Source organism: Macaca fascicularis, chromosome 5, assembly GCF_037993035.2.
Source record: "Macaca fascicularis isolate 582-1 chromosome 5, T2T-MFA8v1.1".
In the NCBI taxonomy this organism is placed as follows: domain Eukaryota; kingdom Metazoa; phylum Chordata; class Mammalia; order Primates; family Cercopithecidae; genus Macaca; species Macaca fascicularis.
The window spans coordinates 92,807,716-92,826,997 of record NC_088379.1 but is presented as its reverse complement, the minus strand read 5'-3'; the positions used below and the strand labels follow the sequence as shown (position 1 = coordinate 92,826,997).

At 42.1% G+C, this 19,282-nt stretch overlaps 2 long non-coding RNA genes across 2 annotated transcripts; one reads left to right on the top strand and one right to left on the bottom strand.

Annotated features, from left to right (window-relative positions):
* Positions 1-2,094: 2,094 nt before the first annotated feature.
* LOC135970951 (uncharacterized) lies at positions 2,095-11,934 on the bottom strand. The gene is made up of 4 exons (XR_010586893.2): positions 11,762-11,934; positions 11,149-11,671; positions 2,730-2,851; positions 2,095-2,377 (listed from the first exon to the last, which is right to left on the bottom strand). It is a non-coding gene; the product is annotated as an uncharacterized lncRNA (long non-coding RNA).
* Positions 11,935-11,992: 58 nt separating this feature from the next.
* Positions 11,993-18,874, top strand: LOC135970952 (uncharacterized). The gene is made up of 2 exons (XR_010586894.1): positions 11,993-12,413; positions 18,562-18,874. It is a non-coding gene; the product is annotated as an uncharacterized lncRNA (long non-coding RNA).
* The last annotated feature ends 408 nt before the right edge of the window (positions 18,875-19,282 follow it).

Below are 19,282 nucleotides of genomic sequence, written 5' to 3'. Positions count from 1 at the left end.
TACTCTGTAGTCTATCCTGTCAGCACAAGGTGTGCTTATTCATGCTTACGTAATGTATCACGAGAGGTGGCTGCATATCGTTAGAGTCTCCACGCTCTTCATAGAAGGTGCTGTCCTCTTTTTTCAGAACCTTGCTAAACAGCAGAAAGGTAAGGATTATAAATCTTCACTGGCCAGTTCAAACAAAAACAAACAAAACTTATCTAGGGGTGGTGCCAAAACCAATGGCAACAGCAGCTCTTTATTTGCCCAAGCCCCTGCCCATGTGGGAGTCTGGTGATTTTGATGTGAAGAACTTTGCTCCCTTTCAGTAAAATCAAAACACATTGGACAGAGGTGTCATCTGGGTTCACACAAAGGAATATCTTTTCCTATTTCAGACAGAATAGGAAATGAGCTAATCTAGAGTAGGTTCTGGAAAAGAAATCATATTATTTTCATGGCAGGATGAGTGGGAAAAGGAAAATGCCCTTCAATATTTATTTTTAAGAAACAGTGGTTTTCTAGAAGTAGAGAAATTGTTGTAGGATAGAGAGAGAGAATAATCATTTTGTTGGATCAGGTGACCAAAAATGTTTTGCCAAGTTAAGTAAAGGGTGAGTATCCTATGGGGTACAGTGGCTCATGCTTGTAATCCCAGCACTTTAAGAAGCTGAGGAAGGGAGATCACTTGAGCTCAGGAGTTTGAGACCAGCCTGGGCAACATGGACCCTGTCTCTACAATTTTTTTAAAAAAATTAATTAGCTGAGTGTGGTGGTGCACACCTGTGGCCCCAGCTACTCAGGAGGCTGAGGTGGGAGGGTGGCTTGAGCCCAGGAGTTTGAGACCCGAATGAGCTATGATTGCATCCCACACTCCAGCCTGGACAAGGACGAGATCCTGTCTCAAAAAAAATTAAAAAGTATGAGTAGCCTGATAATTTGTTAGGGAAACACAAACTGCCGTAAGAAATAAATCCAAACTTTCTAGTGTTAATTAGCAAAATGAAAGTTTTTTTCTTACTCATATAAAGGAACAATGCAAGGATGCCTTCTCAGTCAGTAGCTTCCATAATGATTCTGCAGGGCAGAGTGTTTCCTTCTTCTAAATCAACTGTTTTCTAGGGCTGCAGAGTCCTCTGAAGTAAATGGTATAAGAGAGAATGAAGAAGCCTCACCTCCTTAAAAACCCGGCCGGGTGCAGTGGCTCATGCCTGTAATCCCAGCACTTTGGGGGGCCAAGGCAGGCAGGTCACTTGAGGCCAGGAGTTTGAGACCAGCCTGGCCAACATGGTAAAACCGTATCTCTTCTAAAATACAAAAATTAGCCAGGCGTGGTGATGCATGCCTCTAATCCCAGCTGCTCAGGAGACTGAAGCATGAGAATTGCTCGAATCTGGGAGGTAAAGTTTGCAGTGAGCAGAGATCACACCACTGCACTCCAACCTGGGCAACAGAGTGAGACTCTGTATCCAAACAAACAGCTGGGCGTGGTAGCTCACACCTGTAATCGCAGCACTTTGGGAGGCCAAGGCGGGCGGATCATGAGGTCAGGAGATCAAGACCATCCTGGCTAACATGGTGAAACCCCATCTCTACTAAAACTACAAAAAATTAGCCGGGTGTAGTGGCATGCACCTGTAGTCCCAGCTGCTTGAGAGGCTGGGGCAGGAGAATCGCTTGAACCAGGGAGGTAGAAGTTGCAGTGAGCTGAGATCGTGCCACTGTACTCCAGCCTGGGTGACAGAGTGAGACTCCATCTCAAAAACAAAAACAAAACAAGAAACAAAAAAAAAACAAACAAAAAAAACCATCAGCCCAGCCCAAATGTCCATTGATGGACTAGTGATAAATGAAATGTGGTCTATCCATACAATGGAACAAGATGTAGCTTGAAAAAGGAAGGAAATTCTGACACTTGCTGACATGGGTGAACCTTGAAGACATGCTAAGTGAAAGAAACCAGACACAAAAGGACAAATACAGTATGATTCCATTTACATCAAGTACCTGAGATAGTCACATTTATGGAGACAGAAAATAGAAGAATAGTTAACAGGGCCTGTGGGGAGCAGGGAATGGGAAATTTTTTTTTGTTAATTATACTTTAAGTTCTTGGATACATGTGCAGAACGTGCAGGTTTGTTACATAGGTATACACATGCCATGGTGGTTTGCTGCACCCATCAACCTGTCATCTACATTAGGTATTTCTCCTAATGCTATCCCTTCCCTAATCCCCCAGCCCCTGACAGGCCCCAGTGCGTGATGTTCCCCTCCCTGTGTCCAAGTGTTCTCATTGTTCCACTCCCACTTATGAGTAAAAACACGCGGTGTTTGGTTTTCTGTTCCTGTGTTAGTTTGCTGAGAATGATGGTTTCCAGCTTCATCCATGTCCCTGCAAAGGACATGAAACTTTTAAAATGAGTACTGAGTTCCAGTTGGGATGATGACAGAGTTCTGGAGACAGTGGTGATGCTTGCACAACAATGTGCCCGCCTCGGCCTCCCAAAGTGCTGAGATTACAGGCATGAGCCACTGCACCTGGTCAAAAGATGTACCTTCTGACAAAAAATTCAAAAAATTAGCCATGGCCCGTGTGTGGTGGCTTATGCCTGTAATCTTAGCATTTTGGGAGGCTGAGGCGGGTGGATCACTTGAGGTCAGGAATTTGAGACCAGCCTGGGCAACATGGGGGAACTCTGTCTCCACTAAAAGTACAAAAATTAGCCAGCCATGGTGACGCGTACCTGTAATCCCAGCTACTCGGGAGGCTGAGCCAGGAGAATCACTTGAACCCAGGAGGCGGAGGTCGCAGTGAACTGAGATCACGCCACTGAACTCTAGTCTGGGTGACATAGCAAGACTCCATCTAAAAAAAAAAAAAAAATGAATGTACTTAATGTTCCTGAACTGAACTGTAAAGTTAAAAATGGTTAAAAGGATACATTTTATGTTATGTATATTTTACCGAAAATTTTTTTTAAAACCCCCAACCCAGAACTAGTGGAGAGGATCTGGGAATAAACTACCTTTGGGCAGCAGATTCTCAGTAGTAACTCCACACTGCACAGCATGAGGTTTTGGGGGACATCTAGCCTTTCTACCACAGCCAGAAATGGTTAACAGGAAGGCACTGAGTGGGGAACCTCATGCACCCCTATTCAAATAAAATATATCATGATCAATATTTGCTTTCAACGTTAATAGCCTATTCTTACCTGTTTGAATAAGTTATTTATATAGCTAATATTTACTGAGCCCTTAAAATGCCCCAGTCAGTGCTATAAATGTCCTGCATATATTATTTAACCATATGAGGTAGATACTCTTACTGTCCCTACTTTAAGATAAAAGACCTGAGGCACACAGAAATTCTATAACTAGGCCAAGACTAAATGATATAGCCAGGATTAGACAGACCCATAGTCTAATTCTAGAGTCCATATGCTTAACCACAATGCCATATTGCCTTCTGGGAAGCTGTAGTGCATTGTGACTAATTCGTGATGTATTTGGCTAAGACCGTGGCTCAGCTGTTTTTAATACAAGCTTACACAAAAGAAAAGTTTTAGTTTTCTGTCATTTAGTGTAAGCTATTAGGTGGCCCCAGAGAAGAGGCCAGCATTGCTCTGTAGGATCTTTTAGGGACCCAAACTCTTTCTACCTTGTTGCTCCACCTTTCTGTAGGGTGTGCCCCTGGTCCACCAGCACACCCCTTTTTCTAGTCCAAAGGAAGTGGGAAAGAGGAAGTGGAGAGCAAGCAGCTTTCTTCTAAGCACAGGTGACCCTTGAACAACAAGGATTTGAACTGCATGTGTCCACTTAGACTATGGATTTTCTTCTGCCTCTACCACCCTGAGACAGCAAGACTGACCCTTACTCTTCCTCCTCCTCAACCTATTCAACATGAAGATGACTAGGATGATAGACCTTTACAATGATTCACTTGAAAAACAGCAAATGTATTTTCTCTTTCTTATTTTATTTAATTAATTTATTTATTTTTTTTTTTTTGAGACAGAGTCTCGCTCTGTCGCCCAGGCTGGAGTGCAGTGGCGTGATTTTGGCTCACTGCAAGCTCCGCCTCCCGGGTTCACACCATTCTCCTGCCTCAGCCTCCCGAGTAGCTGGGACTACAGGCGCCCGCCACCACACCCAGCTAATTTTTTGTATTTTTAGTAGAGATGGGGTTTCACCGTGTTAGCCAGGATGGTCTCAATCTCCCGACTTCGTGATCCACCCGCCTTGGCCTCCCAAAGTGCTGGAATTACAGGTGTAAGCCACTGCGCCTGGCCCTCTTCCTTATTTTCTTAATAACATTTTCTTTTTCCTAGCTTACTTCATTGTAAGAAGACAGTGTATAATAATATAATATACAAAATATGTGTTAATTGTTCATGTTATTAGTAAGGCTTCAGTCAACAGTAGGCTATTAGTAGTTAAGTTTGGAGAGAGTCAAAAGCTATATTTAGATTTTAAACTGTGCAGGAGGCTAGCACCGTAAACCCTCTTGTTCAAGGGTCCACTGTACACAAGCTGGAATTTGCACACATTTCCACACCAGCCTTAACTTAGTCACAAGGTCACACCTAGCTGTGACAAGACCTGGGAACATAGTGTCTAGCTAGGAAACCATGTATATATTTGCAATTCTGGGGAGACTTGATATTAGCAACCTGCTATGCATGGGCATCACAGAAAGATCACACGTCTAATTGTCAGACCACATGTAGTAGGAGGAAACCAAAGATGGATAGTTATTAAAAAGAATGTGTAGAAAAACCAACTTGGAAAATGTCTAGGTCATTTAGAGAATAAGGAGAAAAATAGCCTGTAGAAATGGGTAAGCACAGCTTGGTAGTGGGATGAGTCCTGATTTTGAATTCCAAAATACTCAGGTTCTAAATTTGGCTCTGCCCTTACTAGTGTGTGAGCTTGAGCAATTAACTTCTCTCAACTTCAGTTTCCTCATCTATAAAACAAAATTGACAGCAATACTTACTTTCAGAATGATTTTGGCAAATAATAAGATGAAGCATATGATGTCTAAAAAATATGTCAAGTTTCACATTTCCAAAACCAAACTCTCAATATGCTTTCCCAAACCTGTTTTTTTCATAGCTTCTCTATCACAGTAGGTGGCAACTCCATCTTTCTGACTTCTCCGACTAAAATCCTTGGAGTAATCATTGACTGTCACTCTTCATCTTCATATCTAAACCATCAGCAAATCCTCTCCACTATTCTTGCAAACTATGACCAGAATTCAACCACTTCCCACTATTTGTCCTGCTACTTCCCTGATCCAAATCATTTTGCTCTGCCTGGAAGGTTGCAATAGCCTGAGTGTTCTCCTGCTTCTTCCTGAGCTTCCTGCAGTATCCCTCACAAGGCAGTATCATCTTTTTAAGTATAAAACTTACTGGCCGGGCATAGTGGCTTATGCCTGTAATACTGGCACATTGAAATACTGGCACATTGAGAGGCTGAGGCAGGTGGATCACTTGAGCCCAGGACTTTGAGACCAGTCTGGGCAACAGAGTAAGAAGCCTCATCTCTACAAAAAATAAACAAAATTAGCCAGGTGTGGTGGTGTGCACCTGTGGTCCTACCTACTCTGGAGGCTGAGGTGGGAGGATTGCTTGAGCCTGGGAGGTAGAGGCTGCAGTGAGCCGAGATCGCACCACCGAAGTCAAGCCTACGTGACAGAGTAAGACCCTGTCTCAAAATACAAACAAATGAAAAGACTTATAATGCTTAGGACCCTTCTCTTTTGTCCCCGTTAGAGTAAAGCCCTTCACAATCTGATCCCTTGTTAACTCTCTGACATCTCTTATTAGTCTCACCCTTGTTTAATTCCCGCAGAACCTAGAGATCACAGGTTTTAGAGAAGCGGCCTGTGAAATAAGGCTGGGATGCACGTATCATTATAATTCTCTAGCCAAGTGAGACCAAATCCACACCAGGAAAAGAAGAAAAAAGAAGTCTGAAGCATTTCAGTGTCTGAAAGGATTCTTTTGAAAGGACATAAAGGTGTATAGGGAGTAGCTGGGATTACAGATGTGCCACCACGCCCAGCTGATTTTTATATTTTTAGTAGAGACGGGGTTTCACCATGTTAGCCAGGCTGGTCTCGAACTCCTGACCTCAAGTGATCCGCCCGCCTTGGCATCCTAAAGTGCTGGGATTACAGGCGTGAGCCACCGCACCCAGCCTGTTTACTTATTTTGTGGTTCTCTCCTTTCCATGAGAATGTAAGCTCCAAGAGAACAAGCATCCTCCTATTTACCACTGTATCCACAGCACCTGACACAGTGCCTGCCTGCCATTTGATACATATTTCTTGAGTAGATGGATCAAGATAGTTGTGTGGTATAAGCCTCTAGGATGTGAATGATAAAATGCTATTCTATTAGTAACGCTAATAACTATAATAGCACTAATCACTGTAACAGGTAACTCCCTAGATCCCGGTGGTTATAGAATAGCATTTTATCACTCACATGAAGTCTGAAACCTTCAACATGGCCATTCAGGGAATTAAGCTACTTCCCTATGTCCTCTGGATTCAGGTAGCAGAAGGAAAAAAGGAATGGAGGATCACACATGGAGACTTTTGTGCTAAGCTTAGAAGTATATAACTTCCTCTTGCACTCTTGGGAACTCAGGCACTTCTGATTTTTGTGTGCCTAGGAAGATAAGTGTTCTATTCACTATTGTGCCAACTAATCTCCCCAAAATTTAGTGGCTTAGAACAATCATTATAATTTGTCTGTCACGGTTTCTGTAGGCCAGGAATTTGGAGAGGGCTCAGCTGAGCTTTTCCGGGTCACGGTCTCTCATGGATTTGCACAATGACAGCAGTTGCATGGGTCTGGAGCCTGTGGGGACTACAGCATCTGAGGGCTGCTGGACGGCTCTCCTCACGTAGACTTAGGGAAATGTGTTCCCTCCCAGAGGCTACTTAGAGCTTCCTCACAATATAGCACCTCAGGGCAGTCTACTGCTCACAGAGTGACTTAGGAGTCCCGCAAATGTTTCATCAGACAAGATGAAAGTTGTGTCACCTTTTTTTTTACCTACCCTGGGAAATCACAAAGCATCATTTCCGCTGTATTCTACTGGCTGAAACTGTCCCCAAAGCCTGCTCACTTTCAAGGGAAGGAGACAGAGCTCCCATCTCTTGATAGATGGAAGCTAAAGCTATATTAGAAGAAGATTATGCAGGATGGGTAATGCTCTGGTCTTCTCTGGAAAATACAATCTTCCACAAGGAGGAAAGAGATTAGTGATTAACTAGCTAGTTGCCACACAGAAAGTGCAATAAGTATTTGATAATGCATTTTTTGACCTCACAGAAATGTGGCAAGATTAACAGTATGTTTGCAAATTAGTGAAGGTCTCCTTGCTTTAATTCAGTCCTACAATATTAAATTGAGTTCTATAGCATCCCAGCCTTCCACTACGATGATACAGAGGAATACCAAAACCAAAACAAACTAAAAAAGTAACTTCCTTGTAGGAAATTACATTCTGTAGAACACTTACCAGCTTACTCCTGAATTTGGCAGATTTGCTATTAGTTTGATTATATGATAATTTATATCAAGAGGTATTTTACAAAGCTATTAAGAATTGTGGGAAATTTTGTCCATCAGTTCAAAGAAAAATAAGCAAGTGGGGAAAGATGAGGCAATTATTACCTTTAAGAGAAACAGAAGCTGTACAATAAACTAGAATTATAATGCATTATCTGGCTCAGCTATAAGCAAAATTTACATAATCATAACAATGAAAACAGTGAATATGGATTTAACCCAAATTGAAATAGAATTACACTGGAGGGAAGAATAACAGGCAGCGGCCTGTGGAAGGAAGGTAAAATCCTCACTTGTCATACTGGACGTGGTGGCAGGCACGTGAACGCCCCCTCTCAGACCTCCAACTGCAGGGAGCAAAATTGACCAACGGGTCCAGTTGCTGTACTCTGAAATACACTGCATTCATGCTGCCCATGGGCTGCTTTCAGCCAATTACTGACAGTGAAACGGATGCTAAGTAAGGCCCATTCCTGGGGGATGGGGATCCCTCCATGGGTGACTATGGTTCGAGGACTTTCTAATGGCCTTGCTGACCTTTCCTTAGATGGCACTGTAGTCTAAGGTGATTCCCCATACCTTTTCTCCTGTCCCCTCTCTCCTGCACCGGGTAAGACCCACATGGCAGTCTGGGAACTCTCACAGCCTTCCCCCAGTTCCATCTCCATGATCTCTACAGGCATTTCTCCTGATACATTTCCCATCTTTGTGTCTGCCTTTTGGAGGATCTGGACTAACATAGAAGTCAATTCATAACATGTAAAATTGATGAATCAAAAGATGGCTGTATACATGCTTTTTTCCTTGAAATATTCATGGAAATATCCAAAGACATGGCTAAGAGAGGTGAAACGGTGGAGGGCACATATATTTTAAAGTCTTTAGCACTATTGACTTTTAAATATATATGCACATATTAACTATTTTAAAATAAATTGTTTAAAAAGTGAGAGACCACTGCCTTAGACATTGGCCACTTTGGGTTATTAAGGGAAATCAAGTTTTATCTAAACTTTGGATCATCTGTATTCTAGCAGACAATCAGTCTACACAATGGCTCCTTTCTCTTTCTTTTTGAGAAACAGCTGATTCATTAAACTCCTTGCAGACAGCTCCTCCCAGAGGGAGCAAAATGATCTGCCATCTAAGCACCCACTCGGATGAAAGCATTACTGACAATGCCTTTGAGTTGTTGTTTCTATGTTTAATATACATAGGATAATAATTTTTAGAGACGTTGTTTTTTCTCTCCTCTTGTCTTCACTTCAGATAGACAAGCCCCTAGTACTACTTTGTCTTGGGAGATTTTTGCAAACACTGCCATCACAAGTGGTTTAAATTCTCAAAAATTTCACAAGAACTTTTAAACAAAATCTAGGAGGGTACCTTTTCATACTTATAACAAATGTTTTATATGCTAGGACAGTTTACTGAGACATTACATTTTAATATCTTAAAATGAAAATAATACCAATCACCTAGTTCATGATAATTGAAGAATATTTTCTATGCTGTGTTTCTTTATGAAACGGCAACCTAATCCTAAATCCTTTGAATTTTTCATTTAAAATGTAGTGGGCAATTCTTGTAAATTGATATATTAAACATAAACTTACCACCATTCCTTTCATAACTCCTCTAAAATATTAATGAAGGAAACTTTAAAAGGTATAAAGTCATAGGATTGAAAAAAAGGCCATAGCAGAGTGATTGCAGAAGAGCAAGACAGAAAGAGAGAAGCTGATAGCTTACTTGATATATAGATACAGCTTAAGAAGAGGTTTACCCTCCTATCAAGACTTATGAATGGGCTGGGTGCCATGGCTCATGCCTGTAATCCCAGGGTGGGAGGCCAAGGTGGGAGGATCAAGGCCAGGAGTTTGAGATCAGCCTGGGCAACATAAAGAGACCTCATCTCTACAAAAATTAAAAATTGAACAATATTAGCCGGGTGTGATGGAACATACCTGTAGTCCCAGCTACTTGGGATGGTGAGGCAGGAGGATTGCTTGAACCCAGGAGTTAAAGGCTGCAGTGAGCTATGATCATGCCACTTCCCTCCAGCTTTGGCAACAGAGAGAGACTCTGTCTCAAAAAAAAAAAAAAGAAAAGAAAAAAAGAGTTATGAATGAATAAAGAATCAGCAGATCAAAAAGAATAAGCTTTTAAAAAGACCATTAACTCGGGAAAAAACTGTACTGAAAAGAAAATATAGTATGATATATGGCTCACTTGTAAATTATGCATATGTAGCCATAAAATGTAAACTGTGAGTGTTTATTTAAGTAAAAAAAAAATCCTGTAGCTATACTGGGAGGATAGAGGGTAGAAGATGGCAAATTTGGAGTGGAGCCTTTGGAAGTGCAAGATGGTTCAATTACAGGAAGCAATGTGGAATACATAACATTCAAAAAAATAAGAAATAGTATGAACATGTTGTTAGACATTTGGAAATAAATACCTGAAGATCTAGTTGAAGCAAGTAAATGTTTATTTTGAGAAGAATGAAAAAAGTCTGTATATGTGCTTTTTTCCTTGAAATATTCATGGAAATATCCAAAGACATGGCTAAGAGAGGTGAAATGGTGGAGGGCACATATATTTTAAAGTCTTTAGCACTCCTTGACTTGGGGATGGGGATGAATGTGGCAGGGGATACTGGTTTTCATTAAAAGCCTTGTTAAACATTTATGACTTTTTAATCTGAGTTCATGTATTTCTCTGATAAAAGTTGAAACTATAAAAAGATAGATGGTTAGAAATTGATACTACTTAGGGCACTTCTCAAATAGAAAATATAAAGATATAAAAAGAATTGCTCACCACATCTGTTTTATTCAACAAAGACAAAGGAAGAGGAGGGGCAGGAGGGAGGGGGAGAAGGGGACTATTCTCATTAGTGCGGGCACCCTTCTCAATCTGCATCTGAAGCAGGAAGAAAGAAAGAAGTCATCCATGAAAATAAGTACTAGTCCATGACCCTGGAACAAAAAGAAATCAGGAAGGGCCTAAAGCGATTTAGGCAATGAGTCTACAGTCAATCATTAAATAGGCCGAAAGTTCTCATCTGCCCCCTGTTCACCATTTCTAATTTTCTTGAAAGTCATGTTTGGAAGGGCACTCTTGAGTCCTGTGGCAGTGGGATCCTAGTCATATTATTTTTCCTTCTTAGGAAGTATTACAAAATTCAGTGTCAAAGGAAGTAAAAGGAAACAATGTTAAATATTTGTGAAGTATTGAAAACAGAGAGTGTGTGTATATGTGTGCGAGCACTAAACAGAATGTCTTTGATGTGGTAATTTTTATGATATTATTATATAAACCTTGGGCAAATGTGAAGTCCCATCTGGGATAGATTTAATACCAGACCAGGAAAACTGCTCAGTAAATTCCCTAAGCATTTGGAAGAAAAAAGTATTCCTTAAATCCCTTCATTTAAATCTTCACAAAATTAGTAAAACACAATGATTCTCCAAGAAAGAGAAATAATGGGATAAACAAAAGAACAGAACCTCCTTTGCTGCCCTCAAAGATTAACGATACAATAAAGATGAAAAAAATTTATTACCTTATATTCCATTCTTGGCTGGGTACTCCGTTAATGGTTTGTTCTCTTTTCACTTACTAAAATCATGCTTAATAATGTGTATCGAATGGAAATTTTCTTTCAAAGGACATGCAGTGTCCTCTACTGGAACATATGAGACCTTCAGGGCTTCTGACTGCCTTTGTAGCAAAGAAAGAAAAATAGCAACAATGATTAAATAGACCTTCTCCTTCTTCTCCTTCCTCCTCTTCTTCCTTTTCCTCTTCCTTCTCCTTTTCCCTTTCTTCCTCTTCCTTCTTTTCTTTCTTTTTTTTTTTTTTTCTGAGAGACAGGGTCTTGCCATGTTGTCCAGCCTGGTCTTGAACTCCTGGCCTCAAGCAATCCTCCAGCTCCAGCCTCCCAAAGTGCTGAGATTACAGGAGGCACCTGGCCTCCTCTTTCTTTTCAATCTCCTTAAACAAAGGAGAAGTAGATAAGCAGGAATAAGAAGGAGAAGGGAGATGGAGAGGAAAGAAGCCTGGGAGTATGTCAGCTTTGGTTTACACTGCAATAAAGAAAAGGCAGTTAATTACTAGAGCTGAGATTCTTCATCAAATTAGTCTTAAAGAAAGGAGATGCAAATAGAAAGCATTACCAATTCAGCATTATTTGGGTCAAGGATAAAGTATTCCTCTGTCTCAGGAGGCTGTAAAAATTATTCTAGTTTGTGCTATTTGAAGCTGTTTGGCAAAATCAACTAAAAATGAAAGAGTACAAAAGTAAAGATGAAATCTTACTTCTGCCCCAGATATGGCACTTAGTAGTTCCTGCTGTAGCAGGACCTTTCGTAATCTGTTTTTCTAGTGTAACAAAGTGTGGGATAATTGAGTTAGCCAGAATTCCCTTCAGGGAGAGTGCTGTATTTTACAGAGGAAATGCCTTGCCAAACGTGTATGTGTTAGAAGCTGAGAAATTGATAGGGTGTGAATGTAGGTAGACAGGAGGGTGGATTTTCTGGTAGTTTCAGAGGAGGGAGAGAGAGGGAGAGAGGAATAAAAGGGAATGGGATGGTGGAAGTAAGACAATGAAAGCCTTACAACGTGACGCCTCTCCGAGACTGCCAGCACCATTCTTCATGAAGATCTATGGGAAAAAAATTACAAAAGGTTTGGACTCAGTGAGTAGAAAATGATGAACATACAGATTTCATCCCCAGAGATCATCTGAAAGGAAGGAGAAAGGTGAAGGCAGAGAGAAGCACGAGGAATCAGGAGGCCATCGGACAAAGCCTTCACATGATTTTAGAGGTTGGTTGGTTGGTTTGTTTTTGAGACAGAGTCTTGCTCTGTTCGCAGGGTGGAGTGCAGTGGCTCGATCTCAGCTCACTACAACCTCCGCCTCCCAGGTTCAAGTAATTCTCCTGCCTCAGCTACCCTAGTAGCTGGGATTACAGGCACGCACTGCCACACCTGGCTAATTTTTGTATTTTTAGTAGTTTCACCATGTTGGCCAGGCTAGTCTCCAACTCATGACCTCAGGTGATCCACCCACCTTGGCCTCCCAAAGTGCTGGGATTACAGGCCTGAGCCACTGCACCCGGCTGGTTTCAGGATTTTGAGCCAAGTTCAGTCAATTATTTGAGGAACCTGGTGCACAAATGACATATAGGTAAATATTTTGTTTGGTGATTTTGTTTCTAAACTTATCTAGGTTGCTTTGAACTAAGGTGGAAAAGTTTTGTAAGTAAATTCGATCTTACTGGATCTCAGATGGAACTATCATTCTAGAATAAGGTAGGCCCCTTGCTCTATTAATGTAATGCTATTTAATTATTGTTGCTATTTTTCCTCCTCTGCTACAAAAGCAGTCTGACTCCTGGTGAAGGAAGGGGAATAGACTAGCACAGCATGATCTGTGAGGGCCTATGGAATTCAACATTAATGTCACAGGGAAATTAGGGAAACTATTGAGACAGTGATTATAGACCTGGGAATGGAGAGGTGGGGTTAAGGGAGACACAATTTAAGAGAGTACATTTCCTACAGAGAGCCACTCGTACTCAGTGTTAGATGGTGAAGATGCTTCCCAGAATGCAAAAATTCAAGAAACTCCTGATGATCCAGCAGGCTGGACATCAATCTTCAGCCCAGCCCTTATCCTGCTTTACCTATCTAAAAATGGTTCTGTAACGACTAAATGGCCTCTGTGGGGCTGTTGATCATGCAGATATAGGGAACCGTCGTGTAGGCTGAATACCCCCAGTAACTAGAGACACATTTGAAAAGAGTGGGGATGAGAGAAGAGGATTTGCAGTGGTGAGTAGAACATATCACTGACATAGAGAAAGGATGGCAATTCATATAAATCGTGCAGGGTCTGGTGCTGGGAATTGGCATGGCCTCAAAGGCACCAATGTATTTGTCTTGGTAGCAAAATGCTTACCAGAGCTCAAAAGTAAATTGCCACAACTCATATGCCGGTATTTTGGCTGTGCCCAAATGGGAATTTGAAAAGATCTCCACATTTGTGTAAATATTCAAAGGACTTTTTGCCATCAGAAAAGCAACAAGGTAGCAAGGAACACAATTTGGAAAATAAGACCAGCTGGAGGATGTTGCTCTCATAGCAATTTAAGAAAAAAGATTACTGTTAAAAGACAAGTTCAAGGGCCTCTCCCTACCCATCACTCTTCCCTTACAGTGAAAACTGTATCATTTTAGACTTCAAAGCAAATGCAGGAATCAATTTCTCCCCCAGGTACACCCTGGACCCTAATGACTAATTCTCCATCCATGACTTAATGTCTTTCTGACCAATAAATGTGTTAAATTCTACATAGTGTTCTGGTCCACAAGGCATTTGCATAAGAAATCCCTCATCTTCCGAAATTTGGTTCTTAACTCTATATATATTTGGCAAACTGTGGTCTCTGTGAGAGGTGACAATGTGCCAGCAGCTCTCACTCTCAGCACCTCCTCGGCCTCCGGCCTCGGAGTCCATTCTGGCAGTGCCTGAGGAGCCCTTCAGCCCACCACGGCACCATGGGAGCCCGTCTCTGGGCAGGCTAAGGCCGGAACCGCCTCCCCCTGCTTGCGGGGAGGTGTGGAGCGCAGCGCTCCCAGGCCAGGGTGAGTTCCCTCCGGTGCTGCAGGCTTCACGGGCCACACACCCCAGCGGCCAGCCCGCGCTGCAGGCCCAGGGCAGTGAGGGGCTTAGCACCCAGGCCAGCAGCTGCGGAGGTTGTGTTGGGTCCCCCAGCAGTGCCGGCCTGCCCGCTCCGCACTCAAATTCTTGCAGCGCCTTAGCTGCCTCCCTGCGGGGCAGGGCTCATGACCTGCAACTCGCCATGTCTGAGCTCCCCTTCCAGGACCTGCAACTCGCCATGTCTGAGCTCCCCTCTCGCGGCTCCCGCACAGCCTGAGCCTCCCCGAGGGGCGCTGCACTCTGCTCCGTGGCGCCTGGTCCCGTGGCGCCCCGTCCCATCCACAGACCAAGGCCTGAGGAGTGCAGGTACCGCTGGGGACTGGCGGGCAGATCCACCTGCAGCCCCAGTGCAGGATCCACTGGGTGAAGCCAGCTGAGCTCCTGAACTGGATGGGGACTTGGAGAACTTTTATATCTAGCCAGAGGATTGTATGTGCACCAATCAGCACTCTATGTCTAGCTCAGAGTTTGTAAATACACCAATCAGCACTCTGTGTCTAGCTCAGGGTTTGTGAATACACCAATTGATACTCTGTATCTAGCTAACCTAGTGGAGACTTGGAGAACTAGCACTCTGTGACTCTGTGTCTAGCTCAAGGATTGTAAATGCACCAATCAGCACTCTGTGTCTAGCTCAGGGTTTGTAAATACACCAATCAGTACTCTGTATCTAGCTAAAGGTGTGTAAATATACCAATTGGTACTCTGTATCTAGCTAACTCTGTATCTAGCTAACTAGCACTCTGCCCTCTGTGACTGTGTGTCTAGCTCAAGGATTGTAAATGCACCAATCAGCACTCTGTCAAAATAGACCAATCAGCTCTCTGTAAAACGGACCAATCAGCAGGATGTGGGTGGGGCCAGATAAGGGAATAAAAGCAGGCTGCAGGCGCCAGCCAGCGGCAACCGGGGCGGTCCTGTGCCAAACCTGTGGGGTTTTTATTCTTTTGCTCTTTGCAATAAATCTTGCTGCCGCTCACTCTTTGGGTTCACGCTGCCTTTATGAGCTGTAACACTCACCATGAAGGTCTGCAGCTACACTCCTGAAGCCAGCAAGACCATGAACCCACCAGGAAGAACGAACGACTCCAGACGCGCTGCCTTTAAGAGCTGTAACACTCACCACGAAGGTCGGCAGCTTCACTCCTGACAGCGAGACCACGAACTCACCAGAAGGAAGAAGCTCCAGACGCATCTGAACGTCTGAAGGAACAAACTCTGGACATACCATCTTTAAGAACTGTAACACTCACCGTGAGGGTCCATAGCTTCATTCTCGAAGTCAGTGAGACCAAGAACCCACCAATTCCGGACACATCTGCTTCTAGTCTCTACTCTGGCCCTTGGTCCTGGAACCAAGACATTGCTTACTTTGCAGAGCTCTCTTCCAGAAGCAGCTCCTGTTGCCTTAGGTGGGGACTCCATACTCTTGAGCCTAGACCCAAGATGCATGGAGAGAACATCCAGATGTTTATCCAAATATGTATGGCCTTAGAAGCCCAAATAGCAATATTAAATAAACATAAGCAATATGCAAGTCATAACAGGTCTTTCTCCAAAGTTCCATCACCTGAAAGGATAAAAATCCAAGAAGTATACCTCAAACGAGAATACAGGGCACTGAATATCCTAGAATAGTCCCAATATGTGCCTGGCAAGTATAATTATTTGAATCCTAGCCTCTTCTAATTTTTTCTATTTTTGAAATAGTTTCAGGATCATTTTCAAAGGGTCCCTGCTATGTGCTGGTCAGATAGAAGGGGAAAAATGGAAGCTGCCTTCATAAGCAAATTACAAAATTGCTATACTTCGATCATCTAAAAAAGCAGTGCTCTGAAAATTTCCTGACTTGCCTGACAGTTTTAAGTTTTATTATGTAGAGGACGTGACCGGGGAAATTGCTACTGTGTGGTAAACTCTGACCAATGAGGAGGAATTTGTTGGTGAAGTAAAAATGACAAGCATCTTGGGGGAAAGCTACATACCAGAATTAGATGTGTTCAGTATGAAGAAGGACTTGTGCGACACACGATTGCTGACTGCTGTCTCCAAGTATCTGAAGAGCATCCATGTGGAAGAGAGTTCCCAATTGTTTTATTTATGCCTAAGTAAAACTAGGTCTGATGAATTTAAACTGCAGGGTGATAGATTTCAGTTATCCTAAAGAAATCAGTTTCAAAAATCATCAGTACTATTAAAAGCTTTGACAACTATAAGACAAACTTTCAGCATAAGTAAGGAAAGTAGTTACAATGAACAGGATGAAGATGTCCCAGGGGAAATTACAATTGCAAAAATCTTCACAGTAAAGCAACTCTCAGAGATGTTTCACAAGATTGGAAGTACAAAAGAGAAAATGTTGTAAGCTGATCAAAGCTTAGAAGAGTATGAGAACTAGCCAAGGCATCGAAAAGATGCTCCCTTGGCCAGGTGCAGTGGCTCACTCCTGTAATTCTAACAGTACCAAGAGGCAGAGGCAGGATGATTGCTTGAATCCAGGAGTTCAAGACCAGCATGGGCAATAAAGTAAGACCTTGTTCCTACAAAAAAAAATTTTTTTTTAATTAGCTGGGCATGGTAGCACACGTGTAGTTCCAGCTGCTTGGAAGGTTGAGGCAGGAGGATTGCTTGAGCCCAGGAGTTCAAGGCTGCAGTGAGCTATGATCGAGCCACTGCACATCAACCTGGGTGACAGAGCTAGATATTGTCTCTAAAAAAAAAAAGAAAAGGAAAAGTTACTCTCTCCATATCATAAATTGTGTAATGAGAAGAAGGCAAATACTATTTAAACTACTTGTGATAAGTTGATTTTATAATTAAAGCATTTTAATTCTCAAGATATCTAATGTTTCAAATAACAGTGTACTAAATAAATACTAATTTTACTATTTTTAAATTTCCTATACATTCATAACTAAAAATAAGACAGTCTTGTGGGTTTTTTTTTTAAGACAGGGTCTCTCTGTGTTGCTCAGGCTGGATTGCAGTGGCACCATCACAGCTCACTGCAGCCTCGACCTCCTAGACTCAAGGTGGTCCTCCCACCTCAGCCTCCTAAGTAGCTGGAACTACACACAGGCATGTGCCTCCATACCTGGCTAATTTTTCATTTTTGTAGAGATGAGCTCTCACTATGTTGCCCAGGCTGGTCTCAAACTCCTGGGCTCAAGCAATCTTCCCGCCTCAGCTCCCAAAGTACTGGGATTATAAGTGTGAACCACTGTTACTGAAACACCAGGGGTTTGGTCTAAGTCCTGCTGCTCACTGCACAGAAAGCCAAGCACTGAGACAACAAGTATTGCCAAGAAAGAAGGCTTTAATCAGGTGCTGCAGTTTAGGAGATGGGAGCTCAATCTCAAATCCATCTCCCTCACTAAAACTAGGGGTTTACATAGCAGGGAAGAAATGTAACAACGTGTAACGAAACAAGACCTAGGGAGAGGCAAGGAGGCATCTGGTAAGGTGATCTGGTGAGTTTCAGTTCTCTGATACCTTTGTTGAGCAGCCTGAAGGTTGTTTCCTGAGGAAGGAATTCAGATACAACAAATACAACTTTGAAGCTTTAACAGCAGAAGGGTCAATCAACTGTCTATGGAACTACTGGGCTGGTTTCACCACCATGCTCAGCTTGTTTTTAATGTTTTGACAGAAGATTACAGAACAGTTGTAATTTTTCTCTTTATTAAGATTGCTTTTCATAGTTTCAGCCTGCACTGTTATTATTATTATTTGAGATGGCGTTTTGCTCTGTTGTCCAGGCTGGAGTGCAGTGACTCTATCTCGGCTCACTGCAACCTCCACCTCCCAGGTTCAATTCTCTTGCCTCAGCATCCTGAGTAGCTGGGGCTACTGGCATGCACCACCATGCTCAGCTAATTTTTTTGCATTTTTAGTAGAGATGGAGTTTCACCATGTTGGTCAGGCTGGCCTGGAACTCCTGATCTCAAATGATCCACCCACCTTGGCTTCCCAAAGTGCTGGGATTATAGGTGTGAGCCACCGTACCTGGCCACATAGCTATTTCTATGGTCCCATATAATGCACAAAGTAATGACTGCCTGTTTGAGAAATTCCTTGTCAGTCAATGAGATTATTTATTACAGTTACTAGATTTGAAATTATTATGAGTATAGTAACTGTAATTAGAAAACAAAGAAAAGAATTAAATGTTAGAAAAACAAATTGTTTTAAACAGTAAAAGTATTTTTTAATTAGAGCTAATTGCATGTTTTGTTTTGTTTCGTTTTAAAGGATTAAACTGCTTCGGCATCTAGTAAACTGCTCCCAGAAGGAAAACTAGAGACATGCCTTTCCCTAAATACTACTTCAGAGCCAATAATAATGGTGCATATTGAACAAGTGGATCTTCATCAAGAATGAAAGCTGTCTGCTTCAAAGTAAAATCTGTCACAACCTCATCTAAAATGAAAAGTTTCCAATTTTAAAAGCATACCAGTATATTTGAAGGTGGGGCTCACTACCAGTCTTGGAACCAACGTATTTTCTTTGTATCGGTCCCTCTGGTCACCTGAACCGAAGAAATAAAAAAACACACAAAAACAAAGATTAATTCTTCTGTTACTTTCCTATGCCCTTATGTTCCAGTTGGAAATGCTGGTAAAGGCATTAGGGCTGAACGCCAGATTATGTGTCTGATAAACCAAGTTAACATACAAAAAAAAAGCCTTGTAAAGATAAATCACTAAATCTTAACTCCCCCACCCTTGCCTGCAACTAAATGGATCAAAATAAAGATCCATTTGAAGAAAAATAACAAGCAGTACAAGAAACAGTGAAAATGCAAAATTGGACCTCGTATGAATATATGTCACAGATATTTCTTCTGAGACTCACTTCATACTAAGTTACCCTAAAAATGTAAATATGGACTTGTTTTAAGGTATTGTAATCAAAAAACTGTTATAGTTAGTTATTGAACGAATAACGTATATAGTTTTTACTATCTGCCAGG